We start from the raw sequence: 25156 nt of genomic DNA on the forward strand, positions 1-25156 counted from the left end.
GTAGAGGGGGTGAGGGAGAGAGGACGGCTAGGGTGAGAGTAGAGTGGGTGAGGGAGAGAGCACGGCTAGTGGGGGGAGTAGAGGGGCTGTGGGGCAAAGGTTGGTGTTTTAGTCCGAGGTGCTGGAGCCCCTGTCAGAGCTGTCGGGAGGGATCTTCCTGAGAGGCTGGGCCTCACTGACCGGTAGAGTAGGAGTGGTGGGTGCGGCAGGTGCAGGGAGGGTGGCAGCAGGTCAGCTCCTCTGAGTTCCCCTGAGGGGCACTGAGAGGCCGGGCCCAGGTGCAGGTGCACACAGGGGTGTGTGGGTGGCATCAGAAAGGTGACGGCCAGTCTGTCCAGCGGCTTTTCTTTTCTTTGTAAAACAGGGGGCAAGATCATTGGCAGAAAGTGCGGAGTCAGCATGTGGATGTCGAGTGGCCAATGCTCTGGCCCGCCCCTTGTGTAGTCTTAGGGGACACATAGTTCCCATGGTAGCATCTTGAGTATTAGCAGCATCATACATCAGTTTTTCAAGCCTGAAATCTGTCTCATCTCTCTCCTTCCTGTAAGCCCCATGCACTCCCTACCCCTCCCCCACCCCGAGCCATTAAATTGATGAGCAAGTCCTGTGTGTCCTGTCTGTCCTCGCCATCAGGTCTCCTGACCCTCACTTCTCTCCATCTCCACTGCCAGCACCCAAGTCTGGGCCGCTGTCCCCTACACGGGGACAGCTGCAACAAGTCCCTGCACCCGTTCCTGCTCCTTCGCATTTCTCCTCCGTGCAGAACCCTTCAGTGCCGACCCCCCACTGCCCTGTGAGTGAAGCCGCCCTGGGCCAGGACATGGAAACAGGCCCTGTGCTCTGGCTGCCCTGCCTTCTCCCCGGGCCCCTCCTACTGCAGCCCGCTGGGCTTCCCAGAGCCCCTCAAAAGCCCAGTGGTCTTGGCGTGTTCTGAGCATTCCCCTCTCTGCCGTGCTCCTGCCTCCCCCTTCCTGGCAGATAATCATCCCTCACCCTCTGGACTCAGCCTAGCCTCCCGGCCTGGGTCAGCCCAGCCTGGCTCGGCTCCCTCATTATGTGCTGGGAGCTTCCAGTGCTTCTCCCTGTGTGATTGTTTTCTTCAGTTTCTATCCATCCGAGGGAAATTCTGAGTCAGAGACCTTGCGTCTTGCGTTCACCACTGGGTCCCGTTACTGGCCCCCAGAGGCACCCGGCTCATAGGTGGCAATCCACAAATATGTGTTGGCCGACTGACTGCTGAGTGCCACCTCCCTGTGTTGGCCTCGCTCTCCAGACTGAGGTCCAGGCTCTGCTGGAGCAGAGGAGTTACTGGGTTGACAGCAGCATGGAAAGTGCATAGGGTTGGAGAGTTGGGCGACCTCCTTCCGGGATGAGCTCCACCTTAACCAATTATGTGGCCTTAGACAAGTCACTTCTTTCCCTCTGAGCCTCTGTTGTCCTCTGTCAATGGGTATGTCATCATACCTCTCACAGAGACTGCTGAGAAGGCCAGATGTAGTCATGGATATGCACTGTGTTTTGCAAACCGCAAGGTGAGGACACTGGCGGGTTCTCCCTGAGTCTTCAGCTGCCGTGGGTCGAGTCTCAGCGTGCTGCACCAGCCTTTCCTGCAGCTGCCACCTATGCTTGCAGACTCGGCCCCTTCGGCTTCCCCGTGCACACCCAGGCTGGGTTCCCCTAACCCCAGGGCTGGGCCACGGGCACCCCCGCACGTCTGCTCAGCCACACACATCTAGGTGCCCTTAGGAGTGTCCTTCCCTCTGTCCCAGTTGTTTTCTCCCTCAAGTCTCTCCCCTTCAATAGAAATGAACCCATCCCCAGTGGGCACCCAGATTTGTTCTTCAAGCAGGAACAGGTGCATTCCTACCCAGGGTGACAAAACCCAACACAGGGAGCCCCAAGCGGGAACCAGCAGCAGCCTTGTGAAATGAATGTGTGGACCAATGCATGCGGGATGGTCATTTCCATTCCCAGGCCCACCACGGCTGCTCAACGACAAAGGTGCTCCCTCTCCCCCCGACACTTGGCTCTGGGGCATCAAAGTCTTGCGACGATGGGTGGGCAGCAGCTGTGCGAGGGAGGGGCCGGCCTGGGCAAGGGCCCCTCTCTCACTTTGCTACTGACGAGGCTTCTCTGCTTGTGTTTTGCAGGTCCTCCTGTAAGTGTCCTGGATTATGCTCTCTGCTCCTGAAAGATAAGACCTTTTGTTCTCTCTCTGTTGCACTTCCATGAAAATAATGTTTGGTTGAAGAGGTGTGTCCTGTAAAAAAGAAATCCCTGTCCCGGACAGGGACCATACTTTTTTCAATTTGTAGATGAATGCAAGCACAGAACTCCATGGCTTGACTTGCCCTGGGAAGCATTTTATGACCATTTGCCTTCCGAGAGAGCTGCCACGAGCCTGGCCGCTCCTCACCAAATCTCTGGCCCAGAACTGCAAGCAGCGTGCCCGGATTTCCCAAGTGCCCTGCAATAAGGGATCTGTTCAGATGCTTTTGTCTCATGTGCTTGGGCAGAAAGGGCAGTTATGCCAGGAATAAGTTGGGCTTGATCACTAGATCCCGGGGTCCGTTGTCCTCCTTTGCCAAAATATGTGTCCCTCTCTGGGTTGGGCAGCTGAGACCTCCCCAGCACAGCTGGCCAGTGAGGACACTGAGTTTGAGAAGGGGGGAGGGCGGGGCTGGCAGCCCCAGGCAGCACTGAACGCAGGGGATCATCAGTGGGCCCGGAAATCCCTTTCCTTCTCCAAGACATGTGACAAGTCTGCCTTTGATTCGTCTTGGCAGTTTTTCAGAGCCCGATGAGTCCAGACAAATCCATTCAAGAAGCACATTGACAGTCGGCTTGAGCCAAAAGCAACCTTCTAAAGGAATTCCTTTCGGATGAGCAGTTTCGTTTTTGACTTCCACAGTGATTCATTTCCCGATGGGCACCCTTTGGAATCTGGGCTTCCCCCTACATGTAGGGCCACATCGAGCCGAAAAGCGAGCCAGCAAGAATTGGTAGATTTTTTGGCCACAAGCAATTTTCCACTGTTGAGTCATTCCTGGCTGTCACAGGGAGGCGATCCTGTGTGAGCTCGCTGAAGTGCATAATGCAAAGGGCTATGCAGAGATTTTTTTTTTTTTGAACTTGGCTGTTAAACTATTAAGTGTATTAAACAAATGCAGAATTTACAACCTGTAACCTGAGACAGATGCCGATGTGTGGGGCACTGGCCAGGCAGTCCCTGCCCCGAGCACGTGGGGCCGGAGAAGCATACAGTAGCAATCAATGCCCCCACTCCCCACCCCCATATCTGCCTCCCAGGGCTGTCTTTCTTGCTTCACCCGTCAAAGTGGCAACAAGCAGGAAGCGCCTATCTGCTCTCTAGGCCCCTCAGCAGGTCCCATGTAGGAAGCATGTCCCCACGGGGTTCTCACCGTGGTCCCGGCTGACAGGGGAGGACACGCGTGGGGTGTGCCCTGGTGGCCCTGCAGCCTGGCCCTTTGAGGCGAGAAATGGGTGCTCTGTCCCCCAGACCCGCCAGAGCCCTGAGGCCCACCGAAGGAGCCAGTTATCAACTGCAAACCCCGCAGAAAGTGGGGGACCTGGGGGCCCGGGTGAGTGCTAAGTGTTGCCATATGGTTTTCTGCCGAAAGTCTGATTATTAATAACGTATTAATTACCACAGGGGCAATCAGGACGAGATGGCTACCCGGTAATTTGCCATTTATTTTTTGCTCTCTTTGCCCTTTTCTCTCGAGCCGGTGTCCTTCCTCTGAGCCCTTATTTCCCTGTCTGCACTGCTCCCTCCTCCTCTGCTCTGGGGTCTGGTCTCTCTGTGGAGGGGATTAGCATGAGCTCTGTGAAGAGGTGGGATGTGCAGAGCCGCAGGCAAAGCAAAGAGGCTTCCAGGAGTCCCACTGGCGTCTGAATCCACCCGCACCGCCCTTCCTGCCCAGGGTGTGGCCCGAGCCCAGCGTCCAGCCCCTGACTGCGGAGTGTCGTCCACACTGGCAGGCCCCCAACCTCTTGCCAGTGGACAGGGGACTCCTGGCCCAGCCCACCATGTCCTGTTACCACTCAGGAATGGGAGACTGATTGGGTCCAGTTTGGCCTTTTTCATGTCATCACTTCTCAGATCTTCTACAGTTAAACCTAAAAATTAGCTTATTCTTGGAAGCAAGGTCCCCAGCACGGGCTTGGTGAGCGCCACATAAGCAGCAGGATGGGGGAGCTGTGCGTTACCGAGTCCTGCGCATCAGTTAGGACCATGACGTAGCGTCCAGAAGTCCTGCTGCGTCAGAGCAGGGGCGAGCCTGGCGGAAGGAGAGCTTGGCTGCACCATCCTTGGGGACAGATTTGCTCTGGGCCTTCAGGCCGGGGAGATGCAGGAAGGAAAATGTTCATTGACTCAGAGGCCTCTCTAAGGGCCAGGTGTGTCAGGGTCAGAATCACAGCGATGGAGGGGAGGGTCCTGCAGGAGCCACCGTCCCAGAGGCCGTGGAGCGTCAAGAGGCCCTGCTTGGTCTCCAGTGCTGCTGCCTCCTAGCTGGGTGTCCAAAGGGGAGGGGAGTGGCAGAGTGAGTGGGTTTCCTCCCCCGTTGTTGTCTTCTCTGAGCACACAGTGACCCCGGAGTCCTTTCTCCCTGGCTGTGAGCATCAGAGAGGATGTTGGCTGATGGTGGGAATCATTTCTTCCAGGTGAGGGGCAGGGGGCTCCAGACCAGCTGCTGGGGGATCCCCCTCCCACAGAGGCCTCTTCTCCCTCAGCCACCATCCCTGCCTTTCCTCCCAGGTGGGAGGCGGGGGGGGGGGGGGGGGGGTTGGCCAGCGGGCTCTGTGAGCGACGGGCAGGAGTCCAGGTGCACAGCTGGGCAGCCGGGGGAGTAAATCCCATCTTTACCACTCACTGGCTGTGAAACGGTGGGCAAGCCCCTCGGCTGCCCGAAGTCTCCATTTCCTTGCCTGTGAAGAGGGGAGCTGGGGTTCAGGTGGAGCGAGGTCAGCCTGGACCAAACAGCGGTCGGTTACTGGGGAGCGTAGGCCGGCTAGGCCAGGTGACAGGGCGGGGAAGCTGCAGAAACCCACTATTGCCTCGGGGCTGGTGGCCCCTTTTCCTGAGGTCCCCGTCCCGGTGTGGGTGCATACCTCTGTTGCCACAGGGTCTGGGTGTCTTCTCGGCTGGGCAGCCCTGCCCGCTGGCCGTTCAGGGCGTTCGTGCCTCCAGGGCCAGGAGCCAGCTGGCCTGCCCAGCTCTGTGCCTCCAAGCACCCTCGCACCAGCACTGCCACAGGCCGTCCCTTCTGTGAGGCCCACAGGGCAGGGCAACGCCCGCCCTCGTCCCCTGCAGGGTGGAAGCAGGCCTGGCAGGCAGGGGAAGGTGGAAGGACTTGCCCAGGCACTTGGGACCCATGTATTTTGAGCTGAAATCCAGATCTCTTGGCCCGTGGAGGGCCTGGCTCCCAGCCTGGGGTCTGTTTACAGACAGCTCCGTGTGGTCGCCCCAGAGGGTAGGGGGACTGCCGCACTCCTGGGCCACCTAAGAGGCACCTTGTCCACAGAGAACCACACGAGATTCCCGTCCTGCCACCCAGTCCAGCTCAGCCCTGGCTCGGCTGCGCGGCTGGGGCAGACAAGCCTCTCGGAACTGGCAAGGCCCCGCCACAGAGCTGGAGGGGTTGATGGGGTCAACCGCGAGCCAGGGGCAGCATGCACGACAGCCCCTCCCTCGATGCTCTGGCTGTGTGTGTCCCCGTCGTCGTCGCCGCCACCACCCCACGCAGAGGCCTCGAGGGAGGAAGGACGGGCTCAGCTGGTGCTGATGCACCAGCACACGGCAGCGTTTGGAAGGCACAGGGCTCTGAGAAAGGGCAGTTTGGGAGATTTCAAGACCAGCCTGGGGAGGATTTTTTTTTTTCTTTGTGCTAAAAACATGTCACTTTGTAAGGCAAAGAAAGAGCAAGAAAAGAGTCGTGCAGGAGGGCTGGGTGGAGACTGTGCCGGCTGCATGTTCTGGATTCATCCAGGCCAGCCCTCCCCTGCCGAGTGAGACCAGCTGAAACCAGGTCCACATGTGGCCCAATGGGGGTCAGGGGCATAGGAGCCACCCATGTCCGAGGGACAGGTGGTGGACGGACAAGGGCCCAGGCCACCTTGTCCATGGCCTCCTTGTTCGGAGCTGGCCTGTCATTTCCGCTGCAAGGGTTCAGTGACAGCTCTCTGCTGATGACAACAGAAGCGTGTTTACTGTAAACCTTCCCAAAATAGAGAAAAGCACAAAAAAAGGAAAAAGCAGCTATCCATAATCCTACCACCCACAGATAAGTCTGCTCAATATTTTAGTATTTCTTCTTCCAACATTTTTTATGTGCAAGTTTGCTTTTATATTTGTTATTTTAAAAAATGGGATTACAGTGGACATACATTCTTGTAGCCTGTTTTTTTCACTTAATATAGCATGACATTTTTCCACATCATTAAGAATTCTTATAGAATGTAATAGCTATGTCATATTTTATCATGTTTATTATATTATATATAATGTGTTTAACTGGTCTCCAAGTTATATTATTTATATTGACAATTTTTCACCCTCATAGTCAACATCCTAGGAATAAATGTAGGTTTATTTCCATGATTATGTCCTTAGAATAAATGTCTAGAAGTTGAACTGCTAGACCAAAGGGTTTACACGTGTGTGAGGCTTTTGATGTCTTTTGCCAAATTGCCCTCCAGGAGGCCGTGCTAATTTACATTTCCACCAAGAACATGTGAAGGCTGCATGTTCCCCCAAGCTCTGCCCAACTGTGGGTATTATCATACTTTTAAATCTATGCCAATACAATAATACATATGTGTGTGTGTATCTTGTTTTAATTTAGGGTATTTTTCATTAGAAGTATAGTTTTAGAAATTAGGCTAGTTTTGATAAATTTCTGTAATCCTAGCTGCCACCTGGTGGTAGAGGTTGGAATTGCAGGGATAGAGTTTACAGAGAAAATCGCCGCCATCGTTCGGGAGCTTTCAGATCCCAAGAGGTCCAGGGACAGCAGACATCGTGGTATCAGCAGCATAGGGGGGATTGGAGCTCAGAACATCGTGAGTCCAAGCTGGGACCTGAAGAGGAGCCCTGGGCGCTGCACTCCTCATGTTGGGATAGCAATCAGCATTGATGTTGATAAGTGATTTTGCATCTCATAAATAGGAAGCTTGGCTCCGTCCAACATATCTAGAAGATGTTGTGCCCTGTGCTGGGTACTGAGGTGGCACAAAGATAGGTCAGACCCAGTCACAGTCTTCGGAGAGCTGTGGAAGAGGGGGGCCAGCACAGCCCGCCTGCCATGGGTCAGAGAGGGACGAACGATTATAGGTCACTGTGATCTTCCTGGAGGTTTCTTATCATGACCCCTTCTTCCTCTCCAAACTGTGGCTCCTGTCTAAGATGAAAGACTTGTCTCTCATGCGAGGCTTAATCTTGCCTGCACCTTGACTCCTGCACAGAAAACATGAGACACTCTCATCTCCTGTTTACAACGTCCAAACCCTCACTTTTCCTCCTCTTTAGTATTTTGACTTCTGACTCTTACCATTGAACTTTAATGACTTCCTGGTTTATTTCAAACCTTCAGAATGCAATTGAAAATTTTCTTGAAAAATGTGTTTTTGGTAACATCTTCCAGGACTTAAGGTTTCTGTACATTTGCACGTGTGAGGAGAGTGTTAGTTTGTGAGGCCAGAGGTGCGTGGAGATTGTGAAACCCAGCAAGTGCCAGGGCGCCGAGGCCCGAGGTAGCAAGCAGGCCCACCTCAAAGACACTGTCAGTCATTGACTCTATGCCAGGCATGTTTCTGGGTCTCTGGACTAGCACTGAGCAAGATGGACAAGGCCTCTCCCTGTGGTGGGGAGGAGAGAAACAAACAAGATAGCTTCAAACAGTGAAATGTGCTAGAAAGAGAATAAAGGACAATGTGAGGAGGGTGCTGACTGGGTGGATGGATGGGCATAATTGGGATCAAATAATCAGAAGGCTCTTGAGAAAGGTGACATTTGAGCTGAGACCTTGGGTTCCTGGCAGAGGAAAAAGGAAGTGCACAGGTCATGAGGTTGGAGGAAGCTCCGTGAGTCCAGGGTGCCCTCGAGGCCAGTGTGGCCAGAGCGAGCGAGCTAAAGATGGGGAAATAGTACAAGGGGGGCTGGAGAGGTCTCTGGGGCTGCATGGAGTAGAATCTTGGGGACATGTAAGAGGTAGGAGGCCAGGGAAATTTGGCTCTGTGCTTATAGAAACCACGTGTCCCCAGAGACAGACTGCCATGCCAGGGCTCAGGGAATCCCCTCCCGAGAGAACTGGGAGAAAGGACTGTCCCCTCCCAGCCCCCCTCAGCCCTTCCAATGTGCCAGGCAAGCAAGCGCCCGTGTGGAGTGCTTCCTGGGTGTCTGTTCACACATGCTGACTCGCCCTGGGAGATGGGTGGACGGCGTCGGCCCCACTTGCTAGAGGGGACAGCTGAGCTCAGAGGGTGGCAGGACTTGGCTGAGACTCAAGGCAAAGCCCAGATTGGCGCCCAGGTTGTGAAGTCTCCTCTGTCATACCAGCCCCACGTCAGGAAGCAGGTCACGGCTCAGGACTGTCTGTGCGCCGGCTGGAGGATCCTCCTCCCCTCACCGACCGGAGAGGCAGATACGCAAGTGACTGCTCCACTGCCCCCCTCATGCCTGTTTCTGTCTGGCCCCGGTGCTCTCTCCGCATGCGCTGCATTCCACACCTGTTAGCCAACCCTTAAGACCCTTTCCTGCTTGCCAAAAAGCAAAAACAAAAAACTGAGGCTGACTTCAATGAAGAAGCCCATTTCTCCCTTCTGTCTTCTCTCCTATCCCTCACACACACCTCTGCATCATAGCCATCAAACGCCTTCCTCACAATGAAACGTCTAATTCTGTTTCCCTGGCCAGGGTCCTGTTCCTGTCAGGGAGCAGCTGAACGGAGCGGGGCTGGCGTGGGTACCGCCGCCCTGCCCCAGGTGGCTGCTCAGCCCTGGTGAAAACATTCGGAATCAGATCTGTGCAGCACTTCTCACTGTGGAAGGACATCCCACCCCGCTACGTCAGGACTCGTGCCCGTCTGTGGATTGTCTCACACCCGGTCATTTGAGGGAAGGAGACAGGCCCGCACGGCCCTTGGAACCTCACGACCCACTCAGCAAGTGCTCATGGGTCCCTACTGGTTTGGGCTCTGAGCTGCTCAAGTGATTTTCTGGGCCAGTCTCCTCTGTTGAGATTCTGACCACACATGAAGGCCAGTCACCCACCCATCCCACTGCTGTGTTCCAGTTGAGCAGGAGAGCCTCCCATAAAGAAATCTTTATGGTACAGTGGATTGGGCTATAACGCATGCAGACAGGGCTTCGGGCCCCACAGAGGAAGGAGTGGCTAACTCTGCCTGGCACCAGGGGAGGCCTCACAGAAGAGGGACATTTGAGGTGTGTCTTGAGGGATGAATAGGAGTTTGTCAGGAGGACAAGATGGTAAGGCAGTCCATGCAGCACAAACACAGCCTCTGTGAACATGGTAGGACGTGCAGTGTGGTCCCATGTGCCCAGGGATGGCGACTCTGAGGGCAGGCAGGGAAAGGCAGCAGAAGAGTTGGAGGCCGAGGAAGCCCCTGCGTGCCGTGGACAGATGTGTATATTGGAAAGGCCTCCCTGGCTACAGGGTGGAGACGGAAGGCAGGGGGTCCAGGTCGGAGGTGATTGCGAATATTGGCAGATGAAGCCTGAATCAAGAATGTCTCAGTGGGGATGGAGTGAAGGGAGCAGACTCGCAGGAGTTGCAGGCCTGCTCTGACAGGCGAGTGACCAGAACCAGGACTGCTTGCACTGGGCAGCACCCAGGACCCTTCTGGCTAAAGGCACAGGAGCCCGGGGGGGCGGGGCAGGAGCTCCAGAATCAGTACCAGGGCACGGCCGGCCTCGGCCCCGGGGACACACAAGCTGGGAGCTAAGATGTGCTGAATGAGACAGGGCCTCAGCCTGGGACCAATTTCAAAACGAATAACTCAGTTGGACTGTTTGGAATTAATCAAGTGAACAAAAAAGGACCCCAGAGCACCACACATTCTTATGCTTTCTTGCACTCTAGGAGTTCAAAAACAGCTTTGATTGTAAAAATGTAATTAGTTAAATGATTCCTCTGTAAATTCCCAAATGCATCTGTTTTTACATTTCGGCATCCTACATCTCATATTCATCTGACCCCTGCAGCGCTGCTCCCCAGCTCCCCAGATTCAGGGTGGAGTGGAGATGGGATGAAAGCAGATGTCCTGAGCCCCCCTAACAGCCCCCAGATTGGAACCTCAGGGAGCCACGGCCGGGCCCAAGGAAAAGGGCCACCATGCTGGCCTTTCCTCCTCAGGGTCCCTTGCAAGCCTAGGGCAGACACTCCTTGACTCGGGCCGCTTGCCTTGGTCCCATGCTGTGTGCCCCGCATCCCCTCAAGTGTCACATGTGGGGCAGCCAGAGGACAAGAGGCCTGAGCTGTGGCTCCTGCCCTCGGTTCCCGGATGCCTCGCTCGCCCTCTGCAGCTTTTTGCATGTTCCTGGCGGTGGCCGGGAAGCCTCCAGCCCCAGATTTCAGCCCGCGAGGCACCTCCTCCCCAAGTCGAGCTCTGGGAGAGCACTTAGCTGGGACAGCACTGTGGGGGCCAGCAGAGGAGGTTTGTCCTGCCTGTTGCACATGTGCCTGTGTTGGAGTCTTTGCAGAGTGGCGCCCTCCAGGCTGGCTGCTGGCTGAACCTCTCCCACTACCTCAGGCAGCAAAACAGCCTCCAGCATCCCCCTCCCACTGTGTGGAAGAGCATGCTCGCAGACCTGCAGCAGGTCACTGAGGCAAACTCGGGTCTTCCAAGGACATGCACTTGAGAGAAGGCAGGTATTCGGGCACGAAGCTGGTCCACTCAGCTTTCCTGAAATTGGGATGTGGCTCCGTGTCCTGCTCATGCAGTGGGGAGAGAATGGGCTTTGGGGTTCTGTAGACCATGTGGCCTCACGCACATCCCTGACTCCTCTTTGGCAGTTGGGGGAGCCAGGTAAATGACCCCACAGGAGCCCTAGTGCTGGCCACACAGGCTGCATTGAGGGAGTGACAGATCCTGCCACCGTGGTGGTCACCGACCCCAGCAGGGGGAGCCCCTCTTGGCGCAGCATCCTCAATGCCCAGCTTCCTGACTGACCTCCCAGGATGTGGTCTAAGGGCAGGAGTCAGCGGGCGCCCGGAGCAGCCTTCAGCAGGTCAAGAGCGCCCTCTGGTGCTCCCAGGCCAGGCTTGCGAGCCTGTAGGAAACATTCATTCATGGAGGCGTCCGCTTGGCAGTTGCCTCATTCAATACATATTCATTGTGTTCTCATGATGCTTGAGGGACTTGGTTTGGTGTTTGGGATACAATAGCAAGGAATACATCCAAGAGCCCCTACCCCCTGGGAGGATGTGGTTGAATGGGAAAGAGAAGCAAAATTCATGGGAATTCCAACCTCACCAGGCATGGTGGTCAGGGCCGGGATGGCATGGGTTGCTGTGAGCGCCTGTAACTCTGGCCTGGCCTGGTGGGGATCAGGTGTGCCTCACCAAGGAAGGGGTGTAAGCCGAGGTCAGAAGGCCAAGTAGGTGCTGACAAGTGGGGAGCTGCAGAGGGAATGTCCAGACAGAAGGCACAGAGAGAGGGTGCACTCAAGACAGGCCAAGCTGACAAAGGAACAGGAGACTAGGGGTGGGGGGCCAACAGGCCGATGGCCCTGGGGCACTCAGCATCATCATGCCAGTCAGCTGCCTCCCCAGGGGCCACAAGTCGGGGGAATTTGCGGTGGCATCCAGCCTGGGAAGGGCCAGACTTAAACAAAAGTTTTGCAAATCTATCAGACTACCCAGGAAGCAGTGAGTTCCCCATCATTGGAGGTGTGCAAGCCAGGGCTGCACAACCACCTGTCAGGAAGGGCATCTAAGGAGAGATTGGCCCCACTGGGTTATCTCCCATACAAAAGTGGGTCGTTCCACCATTAGGGCCTCCTTTTGGGGCTACTCAGACCCAAATTCAATGGGATGGCACCAGCCCAAGCTTGGGGGGCCTGGGGTGGGAGCACTTCAAAGATTCACGGACATCCCTCAGAGCTGGGCCTGTAGTGGGCACTGGAGCCTCAAGGACGGTCACTATGGGGAGGAAAGGTGGTGGGAAGACAGAGCAGTGAGTAATGCCAGTCTCAGGGGCACCTTCTGAGCCGTGCTGTCCCAGGCAGGCTGCCTCCCCCTAGACTATCTCCATCATGTAGACATCTCCATCAAGCCACACTGGGACCACCACCCTTCTGGTCAGCTGCTGCTCCGTCCTGCTAGATCTCTACCCCAGCAAAGGTTGCCACCAAAATGGGTGCCCCAACCCGTCTGCTCCTTCCAGTGCCTTCCTCCAGACCAGCCCCATGTGCCTGAACTGGAGATCGGGCCAGAGGCGGCCCTCAGATGGACACAGCCCCACTCACTGACCCATCTTCCATCCCTCCACGCCTAGTGGGAGTCAGCCCCATTCCCCCGCCACACACACCCAGGAACGATTTTTCCTGATAGCTGACGGGGTAATCATGTAACTGGCAAGTGGGTAATTTAAGTGGGGATTGGGGATCAGTTCAAAGGCATAGCAGCACCTCTTCTGGCCACCATGTAGAATGTGGACACATGTGTAATTGCTTCCAGCACATGCGGGATATTTGCGGAGCATGCCCTCTCCCCAAAATAGGAGCCAGCTGGCTCCTGGCCTCGCAGAGTCATAGAGCTGAAAGGGACCCAGCGATTCTCTAGGCTCAGGGCTGCAAACTCAGATGCCCCTGCAGAGCTGGTGGGTCACCTGGTCGGGGCAGCAGGCCAGGTGTGAGGCAGTAGGGAGGGGCGGAGCCTGGGGCCCTGGGGTGGTGCCCAGTTGAAGGAGCACTTGACCCAGTAGGTATTGCCAGGCCTGGGGGGGCCCGGGGTGTGAGAACTTCCAACTTTTCAGGAATGGTCCAAACTCTGGATGTTTATATGAAACATTCCAGTTTTTAAATGTTACAACTAATTCAGTCAGTTTTGGTCTTTTTCAACTGCAAAGACTAAACCAAACTTGGCTCCAGGCCAGCCCTGTCTAGGCCCAGCCCTTCCCCGTGCAGACAAGGAGCGGGAGGGCAGCAGCGGGGGTAGGCCGAGGAGCAGGTGAGGGGCAGGGCCTGACCTCAGCAGGCTCCGGGGACCCTACCCGGCTAAAGCCGCCACAGCTCACTGTGAGTGGGGGTGCAATAGGTGACTGCAGAGCCTCTTGACAGAGCACCCCAGATTCCAGGAGGGGCTCCACGGGAGGAACTGTGTGTTTCCACTGAGGCCCAAGCTGCCGCCGGGCTGGACCTAAGAAGTGAGCGTCCTTTCTTCCCTCTGCCTAGGGCAGGAGTTCGCGTCTGGGAAATCGCTAAGCATGGACAGTCTTGCTGTGGCCCACGTATGTGCAAAGAGCCTGGCCTGAGAAATCACAACCACGTGGTGCTGACCTTCCCTGAGGGGGCTGCCCATCCAGTCCCTCGCCTGCTGGACAGCCATAATGAGGCAGCCTTCACACAGGAATGTGCATGTCCCATGCGGGACCCCAGGCCCCAACCGCCTTGTAATTTGATGAATTGTCAACATCTGGTCCGTAATTACGGGGCCTGGACTGATAATCCTGGTAAGCCCCCTTACCCAGGGGCCCCGTCCCAGTGCATTGTGAGGGCTCCATTCCCCGATGGGAGCCGTCAGCGTTAATTACAACCAGAAAGCAGGACAGTCCCCCAGCCCCGGCCGGTCTGAGCATCTACTCCTGCCTGCATCTGAGCACGGCCAGTTTACTGCTTTAGTTCAGTTCAGCAGACTCTCTGCCAATTGGGAGGCCTAAGCCGTAGCCAACATGGTTCCTCTGAGGCCTCATTCAAGGGTGAATTTTGAGAAGCTCCAGCGATGGAGCCAGCCTGCTCCACGTCCCAAACTTATTTCACCAAGAAACGGCCCCTCTTTCGCCACACTCGTTGATTTCTCTCAGAAGATGACTCTGTGGAACCCTGCTTAGGAAGCACTCAACGGGGTGTGGGAGGGGGTGAGCAGACCCACGAAGGTAGGAGATGTCAGCAAGGGCACAGCCCGGCGTCCCACTGCCAGACAACCAGAAGGCCACACCAAGGGCACTCCCTGCTGCCCGCCCCAAGGCCGATGCAGACCCCAGTTCCGAGTCAGCTTGCCTGTGGGGGTACGTGTCTTGGATTGGTCTGGGAGAGAAGGAGACAAAGGAGACTGACCTGGGACCCATCTTGAACTTGTCATCTGGGAGAAGAGGGCATGACCTCCATTTTAAAGATGAGGACACTGAGGCTCTGGGATCCCTCAGGTCCCTGAGCAAGGCCTGGGGCCGAGCCAGCACGGGGCCCTGCCCGCCTGGCCTGCTTCTCACACATCCGGAAACGTTCTGGAGCCCAGCTGATCTCCACAGAGAAAGAGTGATTGAAAGCAGACCCCAGGCTTGTAAACAGCTGTGGGGTTTCGCGGAGGGCAGCAGGCGTTGAAAACCTCTGCTGGATTCCAGGGCTTTGATCAGGCGTGGGGGTGGGGGGCGGAGGCTGAGCCCTGCAGGCACAATGCTGTGGCCTCTGACCCTCAGGATCACTGCGCTGTGGAAGCTGAGGCCCCGAGCGGGATTCGAACTCAGACAAGGCCCAAGCCCTGCTTTCGCTCCGGAGGCTGCCCCGAGCACGGTTCCTCCCCTCTCCTCCTGTGGGAGACGCAAGGGAGGGAACGGGGGCAGCTGGTGGTGGGCACCCCACGGTCTGGGGCAGGGGAGGGCTGCCTTGATGGAAGAAGCCCCCAGCACCCAGGACATGCCTGCACCTAGGCTGGGTTCTGTTGCTCCAGCCCGCCCAGCTTCCTGAAATGGCCCCATACGGCTCAGAACCCATTTCTGGTCCGCTGGGACGCCCAGGCTGGCCATGCCCCACCTTGGTCCAGCCTGGCTGTGCCCCTACCCCATGTTTGTTCTTGGCTTCCTTCAGACAAGCCCCTGGCCCTTCCCTGGGATGTTTCTCCTCAGAGCACCTGGAGCCAGGCTCAGACCTCCTTCCAGCTCGTGGAAACGCTAGTTCCTAGACAGCCCACGCAGCCTCCCAGCACAGTTGCTTTGCCAAGACTCAGCCAGGCCCTGAGACGGGGGCTCTGGTGAGGCTGGGAACACTGCCCTCCTGGAAGCCCACAAGCAGAATGATGGCTCAGACACGTCTCGCAGGAAAGAAACCTATTTCACAGGGTGTAACGCAGTGTTTCTCAAACTTGCTTGACTGGAATCCCCTTCCTCAGGCAAGCCTGTTACTCTGCAGGAAGTGGTCCACGGGACACCAGTTTGGGAAGGGCATTGTGTAGGGTAACTATGGGCAGGGCCTGTCCTCCAGGTTCACAGCCCAGGGACCAGTGTCCCCCAGGACCAGAGGGATCAGAATCATGCCCTCAGGCCAGGAGGTCTGTCTGACTCCAAAGCCAGGCTGTTTCCTTCCTCTGCCGTACTCCTCTCGGAGTCTCCTCAGTGACTCCCAGTGACCGCTGGTCACCCAGCAGCCTCTCAGGGTCAGCTGTTTCCCCAGACAGAGAATTCAGGGGCCTTGGCACGGCTCTCTTGCCTAGGTGTCATCAGAGATGAGCCCAGAGCCACCCCCACAGACCGAGGCCACGGCTGTGGGTTGGCTCCATCCTCCAGGCCAGGCACACCTCTGCTCCGTAAATATTCACACACGGGGTTTCTGTGTTTGCCTCGGGACTCAGCTCGGCACCAGCTCCAACCACGCACAGCTCCGCTCTGGGTTCCGGGGGAACTGGAGGTGACTTTCCCTCAGCTCAGTGGGCGTTCAAAAGCGCTCACACTGCACCCTCTGCCTTCATTCGGAAACTACACATTTCATTCACTCTTTTAAAACTCCAAGTCCTGGGAGCCAAGAGCTCTGTGATCCCAAATATAGGCAGGCCTCTAGGTGGGAAAATTGGTTTTCTGCCCCTTATGGGGCTTCTCACACACCAGAAATAGACCTCGGGGACCAAGGCTGCACCATCGATGACCCTGTCAATGTACCAGGGAGGGCGGCATCCACCTGGGAGACAGGAGGCCCACGGTCACTCTCAGGAAGGGCAGCTGAGGTCTGGTGGTCGGAACTTCCAGAGACAGCGGGCGGCACTGAGGCCCCCTGTGGAGCTGAACGAAGCCGAGGGCACAGCCTGGGCTCTCTTCTGCAGCAGACACTGCTGGAAAAGCAGGGCACCAACAGCTCTGTGTGCTTCCCATCGATGCAGCAGACGCCCTGGAGCTGGGCCTGGGGACCCAGCGATGCCCCAGAGATGGCCCCAGCCCTGGGAGGGGCCAGACCAGGACGTGTGCTCGGTGCCCGGGCCAGGACAGGGGGCTTCGGGCACCAGACCAGGATGTCATCCTTCAGGAGTGGGGCTCCCCAGAGGGGCTCAAGAAGGAGAGCAGTGTGGTCAGAATTGCATTCTAGAAAGCTCTCCAGGGCAGTGTGTGGGAGAGACTACAGGTATTAGTCCAGGGAAGGGCCATGGGGTTGATGCCCAGGGTCTCATGTGCGTGGTGGGCACCCAGAGTGAGGAGGGCAGGCTGCAGTGCACCTGGTGGGCCAGGAGCCAGAGTCCTGTCACCCGAGGCAGATGGACCCATAGATGGATACTGTTCAGCCCATCCAGGGCTTTAAAAATAAGAAAGGCAGGGGCTCTGGGTGTGAGCTGTCGGCGTGGACTGCTTCCAGAAGGACCACACGGAGCTGGTGCGAGTGCTGCCCCCAGGAGGCGCGGCGAGGAGAGAGGAGGCTGGCAGCATCCTATCCCTTCCTCAGTTTACACCTCCACTCAGTGCAGAGGCCTTTCCAGCAGAACCACACACAGGTCAGCGAGGCCGGGGGGCCCTCTGCCCGTCACAGGTGGCAAGGCCCACAGTCACCAGCTGGCATATGGGATAGCCAGAGCCTGCCCCCTCCAATGGCTCCACGTGCCTCCTGGAGCTCAGCCACAGGGCTTTCCTCAAGAGGAGTGGGACACAGCTCTGTGGCAGACAGGCCGAGTGGATGCTGCTTCCCCCTGGGGAGGCTCCCAGAAGAGGGGCCCTTTAAGCTTGGCCTTGAAGAATGAGTAGGAGTTCTCCAGCTGGAGGAAGGACACTGTGCAGTGGAGGGAAATGGGAAAGCACAGCTTACGTCCAGGGAACAGTGTAATGGATGACAGTGCATGGGGCCTCAAGGGGCACCAGATGGACCCGTGAGACCACTAGGCAGCTCTTTTCCACTCCCAAGGGCTGTCAGGAGCGCATGGGTACTACAGAGTTTAGGGCAATACTGGAGTGAAGCCAGGGCAGGAAGGAACAGCAGTGCTGGGGAGAACAGGTGATGAGGATGCTCAGGCTAAGAGAGGTTGACTGGCTCCCCCAGGGTCACACAGCAAGTGTGTCTGTCTGACTCACTGCTCTCTCTGGCAGAGGATCAGAGTGAAAGAGAGTCCAGAGAGTACTGCCAGGGGAGGGTCTGCTTAGTGTGGGAGACAGATGGACCAGGAATCCCTGAAGGAAGTCAAGGCCTGTGAGGCTCCACCCCAGGACCCCTGGATTAGCCATCTGTCACCCTGCTGCCCTGTGCTGTGGGAGAGGGGGGCTCTGGGGACAGTAGGGCCTCTTTCAGCCCTTGAGCGATCCCATTGCTCAGCTTCCTCAGCTACAGGGTGGAAGCGTGGCCTGCCTCCCGGGCCTGCAGCGAGGGCAGCCGCCATCAGGGTCTGGCAGGGCTCAGTGGAGTTGCAAGCGATGGACGTTCGTGGACAGACCCTGGAGAGTCTCCCCCGCTGTGGTCCTAAGGGGCAGGGTGCCGGCTTCCCTGGGACCTGGCCCTGCTCTGTGTCCTGGCTTTACTGGGGGTCACCTTGAACCCTGTACGCAGTCCAGGCCCTAAGGCCGGTTCTTGCCCCAGCCACTGCCTGTGACCTAGCTGTGAGGCCCACTCAGTGCCTGCTTCCATCCACAAAGAGGAAAGGCCCTATTCAGTCCTAAGCTGTACTGTAGTCTTTGTCATTTCCATCTGCATTGACAGATTGACAGACGGGTGAAGTTTGCGCCGTATTTGGGCTCAGTTTAGCAGGACACACAGGCGCACGCAGGGCCTGGGCACAGACTGTGGTGGCAGCCACACCGGACGAGGTGGCCGGGGGCCCATGGGGAGGTAAGGTCAAGTGGGCAGTGGGGTGGAGCAGGGAAGACCTGAGCAGAGGCATGCAAGGGCGGACTAGAGAGCAAGAGTGGCCGGAAGCCAGGCAAGGCCACTGCGGGGACTTGAGTGCAGAGGGGACATGGAACAGACCTCTGTCCTCGGCTCCAGCCCAGCCTGTTACTGGCTGCATGGCCTTGGGCCCCAAGGTCTTCCCTTGCTGGGCCTCGGTTTCCTCTGTAAGGCGAGAGTGGTAACACTGGCCTTACAGAGTTGCTCTGGTGATTTAGACCGAGTGTGGGGGCCACGAAGAGCTCCAGAAGACACCCAGGATGGGCCTGGGCCCCCCGAGTGCTGTGGCAGCTGAAAGGGCCGGGTCTGGGTGAGGGGTCCAGGGTAGAGATGTGAGGGGGACAGGGTCCTGAGGAAGCCCGGCAGGGCCGAGCACGGGGGTGGAGGAGGGGCAGGGCTGCTGGAGGGAGGAGGCCTCAGGCGTGTGGCTCCAGGGGTCAGGACAGCCAGAAGCCCACAGAAGGAGACAGGCCAGCCAGGGCCAGGCCTGGTCAGCCTCAGGAGCAGGGACGGGAACTGCGCCTGTGGCTGGGGCTGAGGCCCTGACCGGGAGCCCCAGGGCCTGGACCCCAAGACTTTGGGATGGCCCCACTCCCCGCCTCCTGGGCCCCGGCTGCCCCCAGGCCATCGCCACAGTGTGCAGCCCCCAGCCGCCCTGAGGCTGTGGCTGGAAGCGCTCGAGCTGGGTTTCAGGATCGCCCTGGCTCCCACCTGGAGCCAGGCCCCGTGGGCGCAGATTTACTATCCCCACCCAGGGCAACCTGGAGGTCGAGCCAGGAAACCGGCCGTTTACTCCTGGACCCCACAAGTGGGGTCCCCTGTTCCCAGACTGTATCCAGACCCAAGGAGGAGAGACCAGCTCCCAGAGCCACAGACTGTCTCAGGGGATGCGTCGCTCTCGCTGAGCAGAGGAGGCAAGGAAAGGCATTACAAGCCGAGGGAACAGCCCAGACAAAGGCATGAAGATGCGAAAGAAGCAGAGAGCTCAGGGAAACAGAGATATGGGGCGACACAAAGGCAGAAGCTATTGTTGGCCACAGAGGACGCTGGGCCAGGGGATGCAGCCTCAGCAGTGGAACCACGAGGAGTGACGGGGCAAACCCATGTGAGGCTGTGAGAGACCGGAGGTCGGGGTCAGTGCCGACACTGGAGATGCCCCTCTACTCGCGGGCCCCTGCACGCTCCCTCCCCCCTGCCTTTGCTGGGCTGTTTTCTACCCACACACAGCTGCTTGTCAAAATCCCCAGATGCCACTTTCTCAAGGTGGCACTCCCTAATCTTTTCCAATGCCCCACAGCCGCTGCGCCCTCTCCCTGCTCAGAACTGGCAGCAGACTGCCTGCCCCACCCCTTCACTTCCCATGTCGTGTTATACGTATTTGCCCATGGCTCATCTTTCCTGCTACCCTTCCATGGTTGACTCAGCCCACATTTACCAGCACATGCTCCATGCCAGGCCTCATCCGAGCACTGGAGCCCAGGAATCAGACCTTTTTCCTGGATCCTCTGGAAGACTTATGTAGACCACGCATTAACAATACATTGTGTCATGTGCAACAGCTAGAATATGTGCTAAGCACAAGGACAGATGGCCTGATTCTGGACAGTGGAGAAGCCTGGAGGGCTTCATGGAAGAGGAGGTAACCAAGCTGAAGATGCACAAAGGCAGGAAGAATGTGACAGGCAGACACGCAGTGCGTGCAAAGGCTCAGGAAGGTGGAGCTTCCTAGAACATTTGCTGGGGTCGAGGGTGAAGTATATGTGGGGATGAGGAGACAGTGGCGGGGACGAGGACAGGGGTTGGCAGAGACCAGAGGGACTCAATCAGCAGCAGGCCGGTTGCCTTCCTCTACACTCCCACACAGAGGTGGAGCTCGGCAAGGCTGTGTGGAGTGGCTGCGTGGACAGGGGGAGGGGACTGGCGGGGGCTGCTGTGCCCTCTGCAGGCAGCACAGAGCCCGGGTCCCCTGATGCCCCGGTGCACAGCATCCAGCCTCATGTTGCGTGGCTTCGCTCAGCTGTGCTCATTCCCGCGGCTCTGACAGTGCCAGCGCCTAGGTGACCTATGGCAAGAGACATCTATCTCCCACAGTTCTGGAGACCCCAAGTCGAGATCAGGGTGCCACATGGTCGGCTTCTGGTGGGAGCCCTCTCGCAGGCTGCAGACTTCTCCCTGTGTCCTCACGTGGTGGAGAGAGAGCCAGAGCGCTCTCTGGGCGCTCTTTACAAGGTCACTAATCCCATTCCTGAGGGCTCCACCCTCATGACCTAGTCACTGCCCAAAGGCCCCCTCCTACTGCTGTCACCTTAGGGGCCAGGTTTCAGCACGAGGCTGTGGAGGGACACAGTCTGTCGGCAACAAGGCGCAGTCGACAAGCTCAGTGCAAGCTGGCTTAAGGGAAACAAACGGATCAGCTGACAAACGGAAGTGTGCGGGGTAGCCTCAGCCCCAGGCCTTTCGCCCTGTCTCTCTCTCTGTCTCTCAGCTCTGCCTTCTTCTCTGTGGGCTCTTTCTCAAGCCACGTGGTGCCCCAGGAGCTCCGGGCTTAGCCCCCCAGGAGAAAAGAGCCCTCTTTCCCTGAAAGCGCCACCACTCAAAGTCCCAGGCATGACGCCCACCCTGAACCAATCACTCGCCCAAGCCCCGAGGAGGTGGATGGGGGCGGTTCTGGAGAAGAAGTGGGGCTCTGTTGTCAGAGGAGGGGATTCTGGGCGGCAGACATCACCCAGCTGTCCCCAGCCCAAGTCCGCGTGAAACATGGCCAGAGCGTGGGCTCAGGACAGCCTGTGCTCTTGCGTCACTCAGTAGTGCCTCTGGGTCATAAAACACAGAGGAACGCCTTTCCAGCGTGTAACCTCTGCTCTCTCTCTCTCTCGTTTTCCAGGGGCCACTGGGTCTGGATGGCAAGCCCGTAAGTGATGACAGGGCAGTTCTCGGTGGTCTTGGGATGGGGCTGCCCCTGGGGGATGGGAATGACCATGGGGCACCAAAGGGAAGGGCCACTGAGAACCTGGCTCAGCCCAGAGAGAAGCCATTTGGGTGTCAGGCTTGAGTTCAAATCTAGCTCGACCACCTGCTGACTGTGCGACCTTAGGGAGGCCTCTTCACCTCCTGAGCCTGAGGCTTCTGTCTGTCAAACAGGCGCTTGATCCTCCCACAGGGATGCTGGGGATGTGGAGAACTGTGGACAGCCCCACCCTTAGCATCTAGTCAGCCTTCAAAACATACAAGTCCCTCCCAGCAGGCCCCAGGCACAAGGCATTTCCCCATATGGTCTCAAGACTTAGATGGTAGGCATTGGGCTGAGGAGTTCTCAACAGCTGAGCCAAGAGCCTGTGGTCCACAGGCATCAGCAGCAGAATGAATAAGATGCACAGACAGACAGCATAATAAAATAAATAATTGGATGTGGATGGATGGATGGATGGATGGGTGGATGGATGGGTGGGTGGATGGATGGATGAACAGAAAAACTAATGGATTGATGAATGGATTGTGGATAGATTGATGGAAGGAAGGACAGAGGGATGGATGGACAGATGGACGGATGGGTGATGGATAGATGAATGGAAAGAAGGAAAGAAGGACAAATGGGTAGATAGACAGATGGATGGATAGATGGAAGGAAGGCAGGAAGGACAAATAGATGAATGCATTGATGAACAGAAGGCCAAATGGATGGATGGGTGGATGGATGGATGAATAGATGGATGGATAGATGGACAGATGGAAGGACAGTCAAATGAGGTAATGAATCACTTATCATACAGACAGTTAAATGTACAGTGGTTTAACAGACAAGTGAGTGAAGAAATGAATGACCTATTGAATGAATGACAAATGATTGAGGAGTTAACGGATGCTACATGCATTATTAGAGGATGGAGGAAAGAACTGACTACCTGGATGGACAAGTTGTTGAATGAATGAACGAGTGAATCCATTACGGGCTGAAGGGATAATGGATGGTTTGGGGAGGGATGGAGATGGTGAGCAGGTCAGCCCCTGACCAAGAGTGCCAGCCCCAAGCTGGCCTTCCCCAGCCCGGCCCCCACGCTGGGGACTCTGAGCCCCACAGTCAGTGCCTTGTGGCCTGACCTTCTTCCCTAGGAGGTCTGGTAACTTGGCAGGATTGAAAGAGACACATTTCCCTGCAGCCAGAGAGCAATGGTGGCCACCATGGCCTGCGTGGAGCCACCCCACACTCACACCCCGGACTCTGAGAGCAGTGGCCTCCTCGCCAACACCCAGCACAGCAGGTGCTAACAAGGAGGCTCTGATCTCTCGGAGGAGTGGCTAACACGTATGGCCCTGTCCCTGCTGAGGTCATGCCAGTGGGCCCTCGCTGGTGACCCCTCAGCCCCCACCTCCCTCAAGCTGAGCACTGAGGTGTGGAGCTTCCCTGGGGCCAGCACGGGCAGCCCTCATTAAGAGCTGGCGGGCCTGTGTGCTTTTCCAGTCGGCCGCAGCTTGGCTCAGCAGCACCAGCCCTTCTGCCTCCAAAGCCATAGGGAAGTGGCCAGCCCAGTGGCTCAGCTGTTAAGTGCGCACTTCTTGGTGGCCCAGGGTTCGTCGGTTCAGAACCCGGATGCAGACATGGTACCGCTTGGCAAGCCATGCTATGGTAGGCGTCCCACGTATAAAGTAGAGGAAGATCAGCATGGATGTTAGCTCAGAGCCAGTCTTCCTCAGCAAAAACAGGAGGATTGGCAGTAGTTAGCTCAGGGCTAATTTTCCTAAAAAAAAAAAAAAGAAAGAAAGAAAGCCGTAGGGAAGCAGGAAGTGGGGCCAGCCTAATCCTCCTCATTCACGCCTGTTTTTTCTCCACCTTCCTTCTCCAGGGACTTCCAGGCCCCAAGGGGGAAAAGGTAAGTGATGCTGGAGGCTGTCCAGATGCAGGAGGCTGATGAAGGATGCCAGAAACCTGCCGCCAAACCCCAGTTCCAGAGGGTGACCTTGGGCATGTCACAGCCCCTCCTAGAGCCTCAGTTTCCCCATCTGTAAAGTGGAGCTAGTAGTGCCTACCTCCTAAAATAGTTACAAGGCTTACATTTGACAATTTAAAATGCCTGGAGGGTTAAATCTGAGTTCTCCTGGCACCGGAGCGTGACAAAACTCAAAGCACAGTCTGCCCAGAATGACAAGCTTCCACCGTAATTAATCATGGAGACGGTGCCAGGAGAGCCCGGGGGGTTGAACATGGCTGTTGATGGCGGTCTTTATGGGAAGGATGCCCCCACCCCCTAGGAAAACAGATGACAGACAGCTGCCTCTGGAATCTTTCAAGCCCTTGTGAGAAGAGCTTCCCTGGCATTGGCACGAAATGTCACAGCCACACCCATGAAGGGCTGGGACCTCCAGGTGCCTCAGAAGGGAGCAGGGGACGGAGGGACCAGAGCAGACCTGGGTGTGGTGGGACACGGACGCTTCCAGGGAAGCGCTGGGTGGAGCTGGGCCACGTCTACTCCTGACACGTGCTGTGAGGTGGCCCTCTATGGAAGGGCGGCCAGGGTTCCAGTCCAGCACCAGGGCTGAGCAGGGCGCAGGATCTGGTGTTCAGAGCCTCAGGGTTGCCTTCCAGCTCCACCACCAACTGTGTGGCCTTTGGTAAGTTGCCTGGCTCTGTGGGCCTCGGTTTCTCCATATGTAAATTAAAGCCAAGCTCACCGAGCCATGGGGAAGACGCAGGAGGCCATGGTCTGCGTCCTTCATAGATGATGAGGCGCTCGTGCACTTGGCAGACGCGCTGATTGCCTGCCCCCTTGGTTCTGGCTGATGCCACCAAGTTGAAGAAATGAGTAAGGCAGGGGCTTTGAAACCAGAGGGAAATCGATGTCTTGGCATCCATCACTGCATAATACACTGCCCCAAAACTTGGTGACTTAAAACAGTCAATTAGGGCCAGCCCCGTGGCCGAGTGGTTAAGTTCACAGGCTCTGCTTAGGCGGCCCAAGGTTCACTGGTTCGGATCCTGGGTGCGGATATGGCACGGCTCCTCAGGCCCTGCTGAGGCAGCGTCCCACATAGCCCAACTAGAGGCGCTCACAACTGGAATATATGACTATGAACTGGGGGTTTGGGGAGAACAAAAAAAAAAGAGGAAGATTGGAAACAGATGTTAGCTCAGAGCCAATTTTCTCACCAAAAACAAACCAACCAACAATCTGTCATTATGCCTCACTGTTCTGAGGTTCAGGGATTCCGAGGGACGTGGTGGGAGCAGCTCCTTCATCTCTGCTCCACCATGTCTGGGGGCTGGCAATAGATAACAGACCACCTGCTTCCAAGCCCTGGATCTGCTAGCTGCGTGACCTTAGGCAAATCATTTAGCCTCTCTGTGCCTCAGTTTCCTCACTGGAAATGAAGATAAAAATAGAGCCTGCATGTTGTATTTGTTAGGATGAAGTGAGAGCGTGTGTGTGAAGCGCTGAGCAGTCAATGCTCAATACATGTGAAGGAGTAACAGAAGTAGAGGTGCTGAGGTGTCTCCCTTGTTTTCCCTAGGGTGCACCAGGAGACTTTGGCCCCCGGGTAAGAACTGAGTGACACCCCCTCACCACCCCCACATGGTTGTTTTATGTTATAATGTGGCATGTCCAGTGTTTCTTGTGGGTCCCTGCAGCTTATCACAGAAAGAGGTGGGTGAGCAGCCCCACCTCCCGACCCGAGCTCTGTCCCGCCACATGGTTTCCCTTAGAGGCCGCTGGGTGGAAGCCGCTGCACAGACGAGGGGTCTCTGGCAGACATCCCCGTGACACTTATCACCATGGATAGGTAGACAGTGGGGCTGGCACTGGCCCCAGACTAGAGACTGACCTTTCTGAGGGCAACT

The 25156-nt window shown here is 56.9% G+C and overlaps 1 protein-coding gene across 1 annotated transcript in view; it reads left to right on the forward strand.

Annotated features, from left to right (window-relative positions):
- The window catches only part of COL23A1 (collagen type XXIII alpha 1 chain), a 313810-nt gene that overhangs the window by 262989 nt on the left and 25665 nt on the right, over positions 1-25156 (forward strand). Inside the window, exons 4-8 of the mRNA XM_046666242.1 lie at positions 2151-2158; positions 3674-3700; positions 21209-21235; positions 23166-23192; positions 24829-24855. The gene's annotated coding sequence lies outside the window, so the exon portion shown is untranslated. The remainder of the gene's footprint in view (positions 1-2150; positions 2159-3673; positions 3701-21208; positions 21236-23165; positions 23193-24828; positions 24856-25156) is intronic.

The sequence above is a fragment of the Equus quagga genome, chromosome 7 (assembly GCF_021613505.1).
Source record: "Equus quagga isolate Etosha38 chromosome 7, UCLA_HA_Equagga_1.0, whole genome shotgun sequence".
NCBI lineage: Eukaryota > Metazoa > Chordata > Mammalia > Perissodactyla > Equidae > Equus > Equus quagga.